We start from the raw sequence: 18770 nt of genomic DNA, 5'->3' as shown, positions 1-18770 counted from the left end.
AAACTTAGCTCTTAGTGTTTACATGATTCTCAATTATAGCATGTCAAAATCCAATGAACAAATCTCTGGTAGTTATGTCCATATATTATAAGATTCTATATAGAGAGCAATTTCTTCTAGAAGCTTTATGATGATCTGTTAGTTTCTGCTGTACAACAACATGAATCAGCCATATGTATATATCCATCCCAGGCCTCGTGGCTTCCCTCCCATCCCACCCCACTGTGGGCATTTTTTCAAGTCCAGGATCCTAAGATGTCAAGGTCAAGGCTGCCTGGCCTGGTCAAACATCCTTACCTAAAGATTGTTGTTATTTAGTTGCTAAGTCATGTCCGACTCTTTGTGACCTGAGGGACTAGCCCACCAGTGTTCTGTCCATGGGATTCTCCAGGCAAAAATATAACTTCGTAAGAATGTCCATCTTTCTCTCTCTCTCTCTTTTTTTTTTAAGGCTCTGCTGTAGCTATTGTTTTATTTTTTGGTTTACATAACTTGCAGAATGGTTAGTCCCTGGCGTTGTTTCCAGCTTGTGTGCTCCGAGTGCCCAGTTTCAGGCAGTTCCCACTCCAGCCCCGCCCCGCTGCATCTCAGCTAACAATCCTGACCTGTTCTTTCCTTTCATCAGTGTTGATTGACAACCTGGATAAGGTCCCGCCCTCAGGGAGACTGACCCAAGAGAGGGGTGTTCAAGGCATGTGAGAAGCAGATCTCACTTGTTGCATCAAAATGAATGTTGGCCCTTGGGTCTTGGACTGAATACCTGTTCCCTGACGTGTTGTGATAAGAGGTGGTTTTCTGGCTCTTTCCTTCTCATGCTAGCCCATTACACACATTCCTACCAGATCAGCCTTCAAAACTCTACGCTAACAAGCTCTCAGTCTTTCCAGTTGCCAATCACATCCCTGACCTCACCCGACCTCTCATCCCTCCATCCCCCAGGCCCAGCCTCTTCTCTGTGAGCCCCGAGCAGACTCTGCTCCATCACTCCAAAGCCCCACCCAGAGCCCTCCCCGCTTCTCCTTGCCACCGTAGAACCCTTCCCGTCTTCTCCAGCACACATGGGCCTGTCGCTGATCAAATGTCTCACTGTCAGTCCTTATCTTACCACCGTTTAGCATTTTAATCACTCTTTGCATGCGTGCTAAGTCACTTCAGTCATGTCCAACTCTTTGCAACCCCTTGGACTGTTGCCAGCCAGGCTCCTCTGTCCCTAGGATTTCCCAGGCAAGGATACTAGAGCCGGGTTGTCATGCCCTCCTCTAGGGGATCTTCCTGAGCCAGGGATCGAACCCGCATCTCTTCCATCTCCTGCACTGGCAGGCGGGTTCTTTACTACTAGCGCCACCTGGGAAGTCCCAATCTCTCTTTACTGGTTCTGTGTTCTCTAACTTCCTTAGAGGCAGAGACCTTGTCTCCAGTCTCTTTTGTATGCTCCACGGCCCTGGGCACGTGATAGCTGCTGAACCGTCTTCCTAACCAAGCGATTGCCAACAGGCCAGGTCCACACGGCACCTGCCTGGCCAAGATTTACCAGGTGACGGGCAGAGCTGGGAGGGCCCGAGGTAGACGCCTGGGTAGATGTCTGACTTAATGAGCTGTCGCTGAAAGCTGCTTTCGAACATGTGAAACTCATGCTGCGTGACACACACTGCCTGTTTCCTTCTAAAGCTGACAGATTAATGAAGATGTATTTTGAGTAATGGGGAATTTTCTTGGTTTTGCTTTGCTACTGCTGCTTGTGACTGCACAGCTGAATTTATTCAGAACCCATATCCACTTATCTTTTAAGCAAAGGAAATGTGTATAAATAATGAGAGGCAGGAAGGCGTTATTAAGGCAGAAGGAGCCTGGTTAGGCAGCACTTGGTGGAGAAGGTGCTTTGGGAATTACTGCATTGAATCTTATCTTTGCATTTTTATGGAAATCACAAAGCACCTACTAATGTTCCCTTCCTGCTGCCCCTCACCTGCTCACTGTTGGAGAGCCTGAAGTTTCATACAGTTTGAGTCATCACAGTCACTTCTGGAGGACTGAGCTTGTCATCACCCAGAAATAGAGTCCTTCACCAACCCCCTTGAGATCACACTGCAGGCCGTGTGGGTGTAACCCAGTGCATCTGGACAAAATTCGGAGCCTGAATCTCTCCACAGACTGCGGCTACTCCAAAAAGCAAGTTAATTCCAGACCTGCCCCAGGTCTTCAGGAATAATTTTCAGTATGCCCTGAACTAAAATTGCATCCTGAGACTTCCCTGCTGTCCAGGGGTTGAGACTCGGTGCTTCCAATGAAGGGGGCACCTGTTTGATCCCTGGTTGGGGAACTAAGATCCGACATGCTGCACAGTGTGGCCAAAAATAAATAAATGAATATAAAAATGGCTTTAAAAATGAAACATTTTTAAAATAAAAAAATTAATTAAGAATAATGAAATAAATAGAATAAGGGCTTCACAGTTGGCACTAGTGGTAAAGAATCCGCCTGTCAGTGCAGGAGACACAAGAGACACAGGTTTGATCGCTGGTTCAGGAAGATCCCCTAGAGGAAGAAATGGCACCCCACTCCAATATTCTTGCATGAAGAACCCCATGAACAGAGGAGCCTGCCCGGCTACCGTCCATGCGTTGCAAAGAGTCAGACACGACTGAGCATCTGAGCACTGACTGAGAGAATAAAACGCAATGGCATCCTGAGGTCCTGTGGGAGCCTTGGAAGTCCCTGATGTGCCCTGGCTTGTGTCAGGGCAGATGTCCACAGCATCATATCTCCAGAGTTTTTGTCTGGGGGAGGGAGAAAGTGTTGGTGATTTGCCTCCTTTGGTACTAAGCACTTTAATGGACATAATTTCAGTTAACCCTAAAATCTGCCCTACAGGAGACCCGTTGGGGCAAGCACTCCCATTTTACTAAGCACTGTGCATCTTAGAGAGGCAAGATCTTGTGCCCAAAAGAACACAGCTAGGACAAGGGGGAACTCAGATCTCAGCGATGGCCCACATGCTCCCCGGCTCACTCCGCTGGATTTCCAGGCCAAAGTCCCAGCTCTGCCACAAACAGCTTTCTGACTTGGAAAAATTATTTTTTCCCTATGAGTTTCAGTCTCTCCATCTCTCACAAGAGCTAAGACTCCCTACTTTGCTGGGTTTTCAAAAGAATTAAATACTCTGTGAGAACTCCTGAGAAGATGGCTTGCGCACGTACCTATACACTTAGGACAGCTCTTGAAAACAGAACTTCATATCAGAATGCTGATCTCTACAGGGATGAATATGTAAGTTTAGATTTCTCCTTAGAAGTTCCTTTAAAATACATTTTCCAAAAGAAAAGAACCAGTGACAAGGGGATTGGGTCTCATTCCAGATATATTTTAAGGTTCTAGTCCCTTCCAAAATTTACAGCCAACGTCAACAAATACTTGGTTTGTCTAATCTCTTTGTGGTTTGCCGAGAAGGTGGATTCAGTGTTTTTCAAAGTTGGGACTTCCTGTTTTTCCCTGATCAGTGTTTTTCTCTTTGAATTCTTCACTTTTTTGCATCAGCCAGGAACACATGTGGTGCAGTCATATGGAACTGTGTTTGAGAGGGTTAGAAATTAGGTGATATAATACTTGGTCATTTTTTATCTATTCAGTGGGCTTTCATCTTCACATGGCAGTAAGTGACTATAGAGAAAAAGCTTTTATTCTGTAGAAATGGTCTTTTAGCAGGACCAAAGGGGAAATTTTAATCATTTTACTTGTAAAGAAACATCATATTCTGTATTGAGTAATTGAAAGGAATCTTAAAGCTTTAAAACAGATTAAAATGTACTGTCAAAATTACACAATGAGAAAATCTACTTACTACTCAAAGTCCAGAGCTCTCATTGGTTTTATCTTAATGTGCAATTTAAAAAAAAAAACCAAATGTATTCTTTTTAATGGCTGAGTAATACTCCATTGTGTATATGTACCACAGCTTTCTTATCCATTCGTCTGCTGATGGGCATCTAGGTTGCTTCCATGTCCTGGCTATTATACATAACAGAGTATTACTCAGCCATTAAAAAGAATACATTTGAATCAGTTCTAATGAGGTGGATGAAACTGGAGCCTATTATACAGAGTGAAGTAAGCCAGAAAGAAAAACACCAGTACAGTATACTAACCCATATATATGGAATTTAGAAAGATGGTAACGATAACCCTGTATGCGAGACAGCAAAAGAGACACAGATGTATAGAACAGTCTTTTGGACTCTGTGGGAGAGGGCAAGGGTGGGATGATTTGGGAGAATGGCATTGAAACATGTATAATATCAAATAAGAAATGAATCACCAGTCCACGTTCGATGCAGGATACAGGGTGCTTGGGGCTGGTGCACTGGGATGACCCAGAGGGATGGTATGGGGAGGGAGGTGGGAGGGGGGTTCAGGATGGGGAGCACGTGTACACCCATGGCGGATTCATGTTGATGTATGGCAAAACCAATACAATATTGTAAAGTAATTAGCCTCCAATTAAAATAAATAAATTTTTTAAAAATCTGCACTTTGCCATTTAGAAACTTAACAGATAGCCTTTAGAAATTCCCTTTTACTCTGTGTGAAATAGGAAGAAATGTTTGCTTTGGTTTATTCCCAAGTGTTAAGCAGAGGTTATCAAGCCAAAATCTCGAGCACTTCCAAGAATTTCTAGCAAAGGAACTTAGCATCTTGGTCATCAGCACTCTGAGACACATGAGTTTAAAGTACTTGAAGTGGACCTAAATGTATAGTGGGGATATTAAAGTTGGTTCAAAAACAAGTGTTTAAGCCATAAGGAAGCTCAAGGTTCGGGCTTGGTAAAACAGTTCTAACGTTGAGGTTGGAATGATTCTTAAATTCTTCTATAAATGCTGTTATATGTAATGCCAAATGAGTTTACATGTAGTTATACCCAAAGAGTATAGTTTTTGTACATTTCTTTTTGCACAGCTATTTAGGTCTCATTCCATATACTTTTATTCTAAAGCTCTTTTCCACTCATTCTGACCAATTGGAATTATCATCCTGTCTGTATGGCTTGTAGAGGTGCGCTGCTGTGTTTCTATCTTAGCACTGGTTGCATCAATGATCCTTCTGTGTGTTTCTCTCTTCACCTTTGTGTTCTCTCTCCCTCTCCCCCACTGCTTTTTCCATCTTCCTCTCCTTGAGCCTGCCCCCCTCTTTGTCATACAAAACCTCCCTAATCCCCAGGACTTTTACTGATGAACGATTCATTTTTGTTCGTTTGCAAAAAAATTCGTGTCCAACTCTTGCAACCCCCATGGACTGCAGCCTGCCAGGCTCAAGCCCCTAATTCAAAGGTTTGTGGGGAATATAAAGAAATATTCAAATACACTTAGGGCGTACAGCTTATTTACCTGGCCCCATGCTTTCTGTTGATCAGGGTACATGACATAAAGAAAGTGAAAGTCACTCAGTCATGTCCTGTATAGTCCATGGAATTCTCCAGACCAGAATACTGGAGTGGGTAGCCTTTCCCTTTTTATAATTAATAAATAATGTAATAATAAATATTGTATTTTATTATATATTTTATAAATGTGTACCAAGGTGAAAGGGAAAGTCACTCAGTCGTGTCTGACTCTTTGAGACCCCATGGACTATACAGTCCATGGAATTCTCCAGACCAGAATACTGGAGTGGGTATTTCCACTCCAGTGGATCTTTCTTTCTCCAGGGGATCTTCCCAACCCAGGAATCGAACCGGGGTCTCCTGTATTATAGGCAGATTCTTTACCAACTGAGCCATGAGGGAAGCCCTTATGACCTGACATGGTGGCCATAAAAGATTAACTGTCTGTTTGACCATCGTATGATGTTTGTTGGTCAATAAAGAGCACGGTGCCAGGCAGATTGCCCATACTTAGTATATGTGAGTGAATGAAATCATTCCATGAATAAATAAATGATGACAATAATTTCTCATGACAGAAGCAATCATATGGCTGAAACTTATTAGAGAGGGGTTCCTGGTGGGAAGAAAGATTTGACCCTGATCTCAGGGGATGGCAGATGCTGGCATTTCAGCTAGGATTAAGGGCTAGCACAGCAGGGAAATTCAGAGGTCAGGGTCTTCCCAAGGGGAGCACTGATAGTGAAGTTCATAGAACTCCAAGAAACCTTCCCTGCCCCTGGGTTCAGTGCCTTTCTGCAGTCGCCAGACTGTGTTACAATTGTGGTGTCACCTGTTCATAAGTATATCGTGACTTAAGTGCTAAAGTCAAAAAGGTGGTGGTGGTGGTGGTGGTGGTTGTTCAGTCACTCAGCCATGTCTGACTCTTTGCAATCCATGGACTATAACTCACCAGGCTCCTGTGTCCGTGGGATTCTCCAGGCAAGAATACTGGAGTGGGTAGCCAGTGCCTTCTCCAGGGGATCTTCCCAACCCAGGGATCAAACCCGGGTCTCCTGCATTGCAGGCAGATTCTTTACTGTCTGAGTCACCAGGGAAGCCCTGGTGGGAAGTAGAAGTAGGTAACAAAGGGCTTGAACATGCAGCAGCAGGAGGGTCAGTTAAACAAGAGCAGATCTGTCTTTTCTCACACTCAGAGGTCTAGATTTTGGAGACTTACAGCTGTCTTTGGACGGCACACAGCTTCTAGAATTCAGCCTCATGTTTAAGCTGTCAGAAATCAGGGTGTCTTTCAAGCAAGATGAACAAGGGGAACCCTTCCAAGAGGCATCATCCCAGGTCCTCACAAAAGCATGCTTATAATTTATCAAAAGGGACTTCCCTGATGGTCCAGTGGTTAGGACTCTACCCTTCCATTGCAGGGGTCACAGGTTCAATCCCTGATCAGGGAACTAAGATCCTGCATGCCACAGTGTGACCAAAAAAAAAAAAAACTTTGCTCTGTGGAGTGGTTCCCTGGCTTTTCATCTATCTTCTGTGTATTCATTTTTCATTTTAAACCATTGAAGTAACATACGTTCTTTGTCACAAGGAAAGCTATACAGATATGAGTGTCAAGCTGATTATTTTCCTCTTCCTGCCTCCCTTCATCCCATCTCTCCTAAAAATAAACAGTATTAAGGGTTTGGTGTATGTCACTCTCCAACTTTCTCTCTGCTTATCCCCATATATTTACCCATTTTTGAGGATCTTTTTTTAAAAAAATTTTTAGTGGAGTGAGAATATACTATATTGCTTACAGTACAACCTTCAGCTTCACACTATGAGCATGAGCTTTTATTTCCAGTTGGATATGTTTAGTTGCACCTCAAGCTCTGTGATTGCTGGTCAGCATGTCCCTGTGTGCATGAACCATATATGCAGCAAATAATAATCATTATTACTTAGCCTTTCCCATGTTGGCAGACAGACAGATTGTTGGCAACTGTCTGCCATTGCAAAGAATGCTTTAATGAACGCCTTTGTTTGAGAGGCATCCTGTACTCGGGCTTTATTTTGTTTGGGTAGATTCTAACAGGACATTACTGAATTAAAGAGACGGTATGCTCTAAATGGTAATATCTTTTGACATCTTCCTTTGCCAAGGATTAGAGTTGACACTCCAGCCAGTCCTGTATGAAATTTCCTTTTGCGCTGTATCTTCACTGGAGGCATGGAAGGAGCACCTGATGTGCCCAGTAGGTCTGTCTGGAGCCAGAGGGGGCCTGAGCTCCTGCCCCACTGGCAGCAGGGACATCAGGGTCTTCACATTCGGAATCACTGGGATCTTGAATGGGGTTGTGCTGTTGGGTTGGTCAAAAAGTTCATTTGGGTTTTTCCATGTGTGTGTGCGTGCTAAGTCACTCAGTCATGTCCAGCTCTTTGCAGCCCCATGGACTGTAACCCACGAGGCGACTCTTGTCCATGGGATTCTCCAAGCAAGAATACTGGAGTGGGTTGCCATACTCTCCTCCAGGGGATCAAACCCACATCTATACATCTCCTGCATTGGGCAGCAGGTTCTTTACCACAACTTGGGAAGCCCATAACATGTTACAAAAACTAACGTTCTGGCCAACCCAATACTTTAACGGAGGCCCTTCTCAGGTGCTTACAGGAAGCTTCTGTGCAGGGAGCTTTCTGAGCCACTCATCCTGCAGAACTTCTCTGCCAGACTGCAGGGTCAAGGCTGACCAGGCCACAGGTCAAGGCCACACTCTCCCATCTATGCCAGCATCACTTGCAGCCAGGAGCCCACCCTAGACTCCTTTCAAAGGGAAAGACCTCAAGGGAGTCTTCACCCAGCCTAATCAACTAAGGCTCTCAGATTCCTCAAACTACACTGCCATCAGAAAAAACTAATGATTTCTTTTAGGAATATTTGCTTCTAGTATTTAACCATCTGGATGGGCATTGCAGGGGGGATGTTTATCCCACCTGCCCCTACCCCTCCACCTGCCATCCTCAGTCTAGTGTTGAAGGAGGAAAGAGTGCCATACTCTAGATCTCCCTGGCTTCTGGTTTGGGCCACACCATGTATTAACCAAGAAACTTGGGCAAGTCACAGAATCCCTTTGAGCCCCTTTTCTATAAAATAGGAATTTTCCATGCTTGCTCTGTTGCTGTAGCATTGTTATATACATTATATAAGATAATGTGTGAAGGCCCATTCAAGATTCTGCCACACTGCCTATGTAAGAGGTTGGTATTCTTTATGTGATCCATAAGTCACGTTTCTGGAATACATTATTGTACACTCAGCAAATATACTTCTGTGGCTGCAGCATCCTTGGGGCTCTGAGGGCCAAGTGGACAGGGCCCACATGTCTCCTTTCATTGGGTCCTTTCGTCCCCTCATTCATGTAGACGAAAGACAGTGCTTCAGTCTACTCTGAATTCCCAAGATCCCAAACCTGAATTATAGTGAATCTGGATTTGCAGAAGGAAGCTCAGTATGTGCATTTACTGGCTCATTATTATGTACATGAAATAGCAAGTACAAAATGAATTCATTCTCTCTTTAGAAATTTTCAAAGCAGTTCAATTTTACCCACACCATTCTATAGCTTATTCCTTTATCATATCACTTTTCTGGTGAAAAATATTCATCACAAAACATGGTTATAGTTGTAAAAGCAAGCAAGAGAGCAAGTGAATCACTCAGCCGTGTCCGTCTCTTTGCGACCCCATGGACTGTAGCCTACCAGGCTCCTCCATCCATGGGATTTTTCCAGGCAAGAATACTGGAGTGGGTTGCCATTCCCTTCTCCAGGGGCTCTTCCTGACTCAGGAATCAAACCTGTGTCTCCCGCATTGCCTGCAGACACTTTACCATCTGAGTCACCAGGGAAGCCCCCAAACACTGGGCTCGTCCAGGATATGAACCCAAAGACAACATAAATTCAGAATATGTAGTTCTTGAGCCCTTGCTACAACTACTGACACCATTTGTCTCTTGCCTGGTTTGCTTGTGCTACAGTGACACTTGTGTCCCTTCCTTGTTTTGTGTTCTCAACAGTTTACTCAGTGAGATGATTATACTTTACCTATAATCTCAAAATCAGGTCAATAATTTAGACCAATAATAGCAGTAGAGGTCCTGACAAGCTTATTCACACAGCAAAGAAAACAGTGGCGTAGCTTTATCCCATTGTATATCACCTACTTGAATTGTGTTGGGATTCCTTTCTCAGTGTGTGTGTGAATCTGTGTAGCCGTGCACCAGTGTGTGCATCCATGGGCTGGAAGGACCAACCTGTTTAATGACTAATTTTGAATCTCACAGTCACCTCCAAAAATCAGTCAGTTCAAAAGCCCCAGACCCTTAGAGATCTTTCACAAAATTTGGTGTGTGCTAGTTACATAAATACCAGCAGTGAGTCATAGCTGAACCCTGAGCAGCAATAAATGAATCCCACAGTTGAGAATCCAGTAGGAATTCTGCACAAGCTAAAGATTCTAGGATGATGCATTATCCCAAGTGTAAAGGAAGATCAGAGACTTTCTGGAAAGGTGTCTCTCGAAGGCTGGAGAGCCTCTTAGCGTTTCTACCACCCTAGTGATGGAACTGGTACATAAGCTCAGGGAGACGCCCATGTGGTCTGCGTTCCCGGGTTTCATCCATACTCTTTGTTGTGTGGTGCTCATGCCAGAGCCTTAGTGACCTGATTTCTCTTAGCCTCATTTTCTTCGCACGACTCAGATGTATGATGACTTCAGCATCACTCCTTCCATCTTCCACTTTTATCCTCGTAGTGCTTGCAACACATCACAGTTTAAAAAATAATCCTGCTTCCACGTCTTTGGAATTTTCCATAAAATCAGTCTTCATCCCAAAGTTCTTTGTGTACTGCTCAGCTAATCCTCTCTGTTTAAAGAAAGCATTTGGCCCTGACTGTGAAGTCTATTTCAAAGTGAAAGGAGGGCTTGGTTCAGGATAACAGAATGATGGTTAAGATCTTAAGCCCAGAGGTCAAGATGTTCTGGCTTCTTCTCCCAGCTCTGTGCCTCCTAGACAAAGTGGTTTAGTCTCTCCATGTACCAGTGTTCTCGCCAGTAAGCTGGGAAATAATAATATATCCCTGACGGAGTGGACAGGAGAAGTGAAGCTCTTAGAACAGTGTCCATCACAGCACAAGATCCAGGAGATGTTAGCTTCCAAGACATTTCCATCATCGTTACTATGGTGGTCATTGGATTTCATAAGCTCCACAGGCAAATCAGCATTAGCTTTTTCTTCTCTTAGAATAAATACATTTGTAAATGTCAATAGAAGCGCATTGATGACATTTCAGAATGTTGCAGTTGAGTCAGGAAAAGGAATGGAGCTTCAGAGCTGCTTGCTCAGAGGTCTACAGCCAAATTTAAGATGCTAGAGGAATCAAGAAAAAATATCTATTCCTAATCATGAAGACAGTATTAAGTAAGCAGAATACATAAGTATGTGCTCAGTTGTGTCTGACTCTTTGTGATACCATAGGCTGTAGCCTGCCAGGCTCCTCCATCTGTGGAATTTTCCAGGTGAGAATACTGGAGTGGGTTTCTATTTCCTTCTATAGGGGATCATCCCCCATCCGAGGGATCGAACCCACATTTCCTGTGTCTTCTGCACTGGCAGGCAGATTCTTTACCACTGTGCCACCTGGTTTATAGGCAGAAAGAAAGCATGGAAGGTTAGTAAGAAGGCTCCCCAGATCCCAGGGTCAGTCTATTCCAGGCTACTGTTTATGGAGCTGTTGTTGTGTTAGTTGTTATTCTGTCTTTTGAATATAAAAGCATTTTAAACTTGGTTTTAAAGTGGGATGGATATAATCTTGACATATTAACCAAGAATTAGCATTATTTGGGGACCATATAACTTTATAAGTATTAAAAACTAGTAGGAAATATGGAATTTTAATAGTAAAGGTGTGCGATCAAGGTGAGGAATACATAAGGACTCTTAAATAGCATGGGAAGTGTTGGTTTTTTAAAGTATACTAGAATTTTCATAGTAATATTTCTTCCTTGTCAAGTCTCCCACCATCTTGAATTAAAGTTAAGTTTAGATAAATAGTGTTAGTCACTCAGTCATGTCCAACTCTTTGTGACCCCATGAACTGTAGCCCACCAGGCTCCTCTGTCCGTGGAATTCTCCAGGCAAGAATATTGGAGTGGGTTGCCATTCCCTTCTTCAGGGTATCTCCCTGACCCAGGAATCGAACCTGGGTCTCCTGCATTGCAGGCAGATTCTTTGCCATCTGAGCCACCAGTGAAGCCCTAAGCTTCATGCTCAAATGAAAGATCAAGAGGATTTGAGGAGGGTCCTGTGACACTAAAATTTATCCTTGAGTGAACTAACATCTTTCTGGAGTAAAAGATCAAAAGTAAAATGCTTTTTCTTTTCCTTGAAGTACTGAAGAAACCAACAGTTGAAAATTGAGTTTGCCAAATTTGGTACCTGTTTGGTAATTTGATCTTTATAGAAACTCCTCTCCAGGTGTGAGAAATGACAGAGAAAAGCAGTGTTATATTTTGGACATGCCCTGTGTTGTCTCCCAGTCTTCAGGAAGCACTAAGTACGGATGGTGCTGCCCGGAGCAAAGACTCTGATGACCAAAGCGACCAGGTTTCATTTTAGCACCACTCCCTTTAAACCACAACCTTGTGTGTGGGTGTCAAGCTCTTGGCCAGAGCTCCATAGACAGAGTGAGGCTGTCTCCTTTAGGGAGTTATAGATCCTTGAGAAAATAAAACATGGCTGGAAAACTACCGGGAAGATAAATGATCTAATTTAACCCAAACCACTGTTTAAAATACAGACAAACAGAACAATAAGAGTGGAAAATTATAGGAACCCAGACTCTTTGAGAGGATTGAAATCCAAGGTGCTGATTATCCATGTCACTGGAAGACGCTGTTCCCATAGGTAGCTCTGCTACACACGTACTTCTGAATTTTCCATTTCCCACAAATGCAAATTTTCTGAGGACCTTAAGTTTGAGAAAAAAATTTTACTGATATTTCTTTTGCCACAGTAATACTGAGTTGCTCCATGTCCATGTCACAGAACGTGTAATGGGATGGTTGAAGCTATAGACAGAGGAATAGTCTTTTATCAAAGAGATTAAATGACAATCTAGCCAGATAGAACATTACCCATCCCTTGTCCCACTGGTTTTTCTAATCCAGGGTGAAGCAAGTAAAGAAAGTATTCATCTTACTAGAAGTAAAGTAAAGGGACTTGCAGCATTTTATGTAATAGTCTGTTATTTTAGGGAACAAAACCAGTTTCCAAACCAACACCTTTTTCTGACAGGTTTTTTTTTTTTTTTGAAGTATAGTGGTTTACAATGTTGTGTTAATTCCTGCTGTACAGCCAAGTGATTCAGTTTTACCTATATACACCTTCTTTTTTATATTCTTTCCTCTATGATTTATCACAGGATATTGAATATAGTTCCCTGTACTATAGAGTAGGACCTTGTTGTTTATCCATTCTATATGTCAGAGTTTGCATCTGCTAACCCCAAACTCGGGCTTCCCAGGCAGCTCAGATGGTAAAGCGTCTGCCTGCAATGTGGGAGACCAGGGTTCAATCCCTGGGTTGGGAAGATCCCCTGGAGAAGGAAATAGCAACCCACTCCAGTACTCTTACCTGGAAAATTCCATGGACAGGGGAGCCTGGTAGGCTATAGTCCATGGGGTCACAAGTGTTGGCACAACCCTAAACTCACAGTCCATCCCTCCTGCCCCTCCTCCCCTCACCTTGGCAACCACAAATCTGTTCTCTACATCTGTGAGTCTGTTTCTTTTTTGCAGATAAATTTGTGTCAACTCAGCACCTTGTTGTGGAAAAATTTGAAGAGCCATTTCTATATGAGCAACATGATCATTTTCTTAGCGTGTGACCATAAATGTCAATTACAAGATTGGCATCCAGCTGTCCTTGGCACTGCTGAACTGGTGGCCCTCTCTCCCCAAGCCTGCTTACCCTTACAAGCACCCATCCTTCTGAATTTTGAGATTATCACCCTGTTTGCCTGTCAGGGCACACTTAGCTCTTCGCAGGGTTCTCTCAGCTTCTCTGAGAAGATTCTCCTTTGAATCTAAACTTCTGATTTTCTTTTAATGGCAGCTGACTTCTGTTATAGGACTTGACTTCACAGGGGGACAGCTTGACATCCAAAGGACATGGGGGGAAAGGAGCCGGAAAAAATCTTTGGTTAAGCTTTACACTTGAGTCTAATCATGTGGCCCAGTGCTAAATCCTATTTATGTCCACGTGTCTACTGTTAAGGAGTCACCTTATCCAGGATTTATTGGGTGCCCCTGTGACAGGGTAGAAATAGCAGGGGCAATGCTTGTCTATCTTGTGAGAAAATATCAGAGCTACAGGAAGGTATATGGTGCCACTGCCATATCTTTGCATATTTCAAATACATCAGTTCTACCAAAAATAGGTTTATTTACCCGGAAAAACCAAACCTGCTGTCAGAGGATTTTATGAAGGACAAGATACATCAGCTGGATGTTAGTTAACACATTTTTTTGGTTCACAGACTGAATTTTGGTTATGTGGCATGCATTGTGCTGGGTAGACACAGGAAGGCTGGTCAGCAGTAGTAGTCTGGTGAGACGAGCAGTTGAGTAACCAGGCAACCACAGTGCAGCGCAGTGAGCCCAGAACTGGGACCTGGGTCAGGGTACCAGGGAGCATGGCAGGTTGGGGGGGTGTGGGGGGCACCTTCCAAAATGTGACTCCTGAACTGATTATGAGTTTACTAGGCAAGTGAGATCAGGCAAAGGTAAAGGTGATCCTGTATAGAGAAAAGAACTTGAGCAAAGACCTTTAGCTGAAAGAGAACATGGCATATTCAGAAAACCACTAATAGTCCAGGTGTACTTCCCCAGTGGCTCAGCAGTAAAGAATCACCTGCAACGCAGAAGAACCAACTTCGATCCCTGAGTCAGGAGGATTCCCCTGGAGGAGGAAATGACAACTCAGTCCAGTCTTCTTGTCTGGAGAATCCCATGGACAGAGGAGCCTGGCGGACTACTCTCCAAAGGGTCTCAAAGAGTCGGACATGACTGAAGCAACTGAGCACGCACTCATAAAACACAGTGCCAGGCAAGCATAGAGAGTTGAGATCAGACAGACAAGCAAGGTCAGGTCACGAGTGGCCTTTATGAGAGGTCACTCGGTGCACAAATATTTATTTATAGGTTATTTATATATTATATATACAATTTATATTTATATTATTATAGATTATTATTTATAGATTTTATAGATGTCATCTATGCATGAGCCGGACACTGCCCCAGACCCTGATGGCAACTTTTATGGAGCCCACGGTCTGTGAACAGGATGCAGCCTTGAAGCACCTCGATGACCTTGTAGGAATTTGGATTGTGTAATCTGACCATCATGTGGAGGGAAGAAGAGCTTGGAAAGGAGAAGACCACCAGTGACTTGACACAAGGCACGGTGGTGGGGCTGGAGAGAACTAGGCAGATTCAAGAGTGACTAAGGGAGGAGTATGGATAGAACCAAGCCATCAGTGAGTGTGACGGCTGAAAGGCATCCAGGGGGATCCTCAGGCTTCTGGGCTTAAACATTGGATGCATTCATTCGAAGGAAACCCAAGAGGAAGGCCAAGACTGTGGGAACCCAGGTAGCCCAGTAGATGGTGAAGTTTTCGAAACGTGGAGTGTGAGGAACCAAGGGGCGTTCAGATGGAGGTGAGTGGATCTGAAACTTAAGCCTGGAAAATCTGGAGAGATGGCCCGGAGACTCTTGAGCGGACAGGGAGCGACTGAAGTTGCGGTGAAGGGTAGGGGTGAGGGGTGGAGATTGCTGAGTCAGAGTGGAGAGCGCCAGGAGGCGAGCGGAACCCTGGGAATACCAGTATTTAAGAGACAAAGAAGAGGCATCCATCCAGGAGAAAGAACTGGAGCAGAAGAGCTAGGAGGAGAACCTAGAATCTTTTGTCATCGAAGACAGGGAGGAAAAAGTGTTTGAGTAGCCCAGAGGGCAGATCGGCTGAGAGGTCGGAAACAAGAAAACCAGAACCGGAAGTGCGCATTTAGTTCTGCGGGAAGAGCCTCTGTGGGGGAGGGGGAACCGGAACCGGAACCCAGTGGCTGCATTCAACGCAGCGTTCTGTGCTGACTCGTGTGGTGTGCCCAAAGCCTGTTAGAGCTGTAGTTCTGGGTTCCGGCACCTCTGAGGCAGCTATTGTAACAGGCTGAGGAATACATTGTTTGGAAAAAGTGGAAATAAGAAGCACAGGTGGCACATCATAGAAGTCATCTGTGAAAGGAAGGTGAGAAAGAAGGCCATACTGAGAGAAAGAGAGGAGTCAAGAGAAGCTTTATTTTTCAGAGGGAAGACACTTAAGCATGTTTGAGGATAGGAGAGGGCCCGTGGAAAGGTGAAAAGTGTTAGTCGCTCAGTCATGTCTGACAGTTTGCAACCTGGTGGACTGTAGCCGGCCAGGCTCCTCTGTCCATGGGATTCTCCAGGCAAGAATACTGGAGTGCGTAATCATTCCCTTCTCCAAGGAAAGAGCCAGACAAATAGCAAAGATCAGACAAGCGGGAGAGGAAGATAGTGGCTCCTACCCAGGTCCAAGAAACAGAAATGCAGAGACCTGCATTTACAGAGACGTGGATGGACCTAGATTCTGTCATACAGAGTGAAGTCAGTCAGAAAGAGATAGGCGTATTATATGCGGTATGGACCCCTAGGGGGAATGGGGAGGATGGGATGAATTGGGAGATTGGGGTTAACATATATATACACTACTATGTATAAAATAGTTAACTAATGAGAAGCTGTTCTACAGACAGGGAACTCTACTCGATGCTCCGTTGGTGGCCTAAATGGGAAGGAAATCCAAAAAAGAAAGATATATATATATATCTGATTCACTTTGCTGTACAGCAGAAAATAGCATAACATTGTAAAGCCACTATATTCCAATAAAGTTTTTTTTTTTTTTTTTAATAAAGGCAGTGTGAAAAAAAGAGAAATGTGAAAACCCAGGAAGCTAGCCCTGGTCAGACAGGCCTTTCCACTGTAACACCAAGAGGAGGTGGAGAAGGGTTTGGGAAACGTGCTTTGTTGAGCATTGTTTTACAGAGAGAAGCAACCGGAGAAATTTAGTTCCGACCTGATGGATTCCCTATTGCAGATGAAGTGGAAGTGAGGTTATCTGCCACTGAAGAGGGAACAAGGCAGCTGAGAAATTCAGAGAGCACACATGGGAAGGATGGAAGGATAACTGAGCAGTGAACAGCCCGGTTGAGGATGGAGACCAGTGAGTCCTGGCAGCAGCCTATTTGTCACATGTTTTATTCCAGCCACTCTCAGAGCCTTCTAGATGAGGGTGGAGTGGGTAAATAATTCGATGACTCCAAGGTCAGAGATTTGCAGACAGTGAATTGTAGGTATTGACAATGGTGTAGTTAAAGTGATAACCATGACATGGAGGGTAAAATAAGGCAGGACAGAAAGGAGGAGCCGAGGGAGGAGATGGGTGAGATGAGAGGGCAACAAGTTTAGCAGAGTTCAGAATAGACAGAAGGGGAATGACAGGAAGAGCCTCAGATTCCCGGACAGGAGATCAGCCGTGGTGGCCTCCAGGCCTACTCTTAGGGACAGGGTGTCACCTCTTGGACCTGTTCCCGGGGTGGGGGTAGGGGGAACAGAGCTCTACCCAGCACCCAGCTAGCGAGGAACGCCTGCTGTTCACATTGGTGTGAAATGATGGGCAGGATTGGGGTGAGGCAGTGACTCTTAGTTTGAAGACACTCAGTGTGCAGTGTCAAGATGTTTCTGGTCTCTAGAGCCCAAGTTTAAAATGTTAGGATCTCTTTTAGGGTTTAACAATCTAAGACAGTTCATACCAGAAAGGTCACGTGGGATTTGTTAGCCATTTCCCTAGAGGTTGTGGGTTTTCTTAGGGTTTTCTGTTCTGTTTTGTTTTATTTTGTTTTTTTCTTTTTCTTTTTTTTCCCCCACTTTTTAATATCCTGTCATTTTGCTGACTTTCGGGAGGAAAAAATTTAAACCCTAGAACACCATGAACCTGGCAGATACTGGGAGATAAGAAGGCAGGTAGGACCTGAAGAAAGCCTTCTGGAGCCAGATAAGTTTTGAAGTCAGACGTTGCACACTGCCAAGGATCCGCAGCACAGAGAATGCTGATCTGAAGTGTGATGAGGGCTGTGTGCCAGCCATCTGGGCCCAGAACCAAGCTGGGTTGAAGGGCAGCTTATAGTTATAGTGGTTGGAGTCCTGGTAGATGTGGCCCTAAAGTGTCTTTACTCTGGAAAACTTGTGAGTCCTTAGACACTTGATTTGAACAGAAAGTGAACCACTGTACTTACAACTCTCTAGGGACAGAATTGTGACTCCAAGTCTAATTCTTTCCAAAGACATCTCAGACACCTCCTTAGCTGAATTTCAAGACCGCAGCACTTGCTCTTTCCCAGCCTAAGCCGCCATTCTTCCCAGTCTTGGCTAAAGATGCAACCGTGTTCACAAGTGACCAGCCAGGATGCTGCTAGCTAACTGACGGATGCTGACCCAAGGTAACAGGGAAGGTTTGTTTACATGTATTTCTAGAAAGATACAAGGTTGAATCTTAGACTCCTTTCCATCTGTACCCTGTCCAGATGATCTCATTTAGTTTCTTGCCTTTAAATACTATCTATATGCTGACAGTCTCCAGATGTCCACAGCCCAGACTTCCCCCTGTACTCCAGGCTCACATAGCCAAATGTCTTACCTGATTTCTGTGTTTGGAATCCTACCAGTGTCTCACACCCAGTAGGGGACTGCCCAATGGAAACCTTGGTTTTCCTCCCCAACCTTCTCTCCCGAAGTGCCCTCACTCAGTAAGTAGTAACACAATTTGAGCAGTGACTCAAGCCAAAAAAACTAAACAGTTCTCCCTTTTCCTCACACCCACCATGTAGTCCATCATTAGTTTCATTTATTTTACCTCCCAAAAGCTTTCAAGCCAGGGCAGTAGGGGGATGAATTGGGAGATTGGGATTGACATATATACACTATCGATACATATACTCACTATTGATAACTAATGAAAACCTACTGTCATAGTACAGGGAACCCTACTCAATGCTCTGTGTTGCCTAAATGGGAAGGAAATCCAAAAAAAGGGGATATGTGTACGTATAACTGATTTTGCTTTGCTGTACAACAGAAACTAACACAACATTGTAAGGCAAGTATACTCTAATAAAAATTAAATTAAGAAAAAATACACAAAAAAGCTCTCTAGTCCATCAACTTCTCTCTGTCTCCCCATACACCCTCTTCCAAGCCATCACCTTCTCTTCTCTGGAT

At 44.1% G+C, this 18770-nt stretch overlaps 1 protein-coding gene and 1 non-coding gene across 2 annotated transcripts in view; both read left to right on the top strand.

Moving 5' to 3' along the window:
- Positions 1 to 18770, top strand: part of ANKH (ANKH inorganic pyrophosphate transport regulator) — a 170547-nt gene that overhangs the window by 71634 nt on the left and 80143 nt on the right. The window lies entirely within an intron of this gene.
- Positions 6753 to 6825, top strand: TRNAG-UCC. Its single transcript has one exon. It is a non-coding gene; the product is annotated as a tRNA-Gly (tRNA).

The sequence above is a fragment of the Bison bison genome, unplaced genomic scaffold (genome assembly GCF_000754665.1).
Source record: "Bison bison bison isolate TAMUID 2011002044 unplaced genomic scaffold, Bison_UMD1.0 scf7180017864440, whole genome shotgun sequence".
NCBI lineage: Eukaryota > Metazoa > Chordata > Mammalia > Artiodactyla > Bovidae > Bison > Bison bison.
This window is presented reverse-complemented; position numbering and strand designations above follow the sequence as displayed.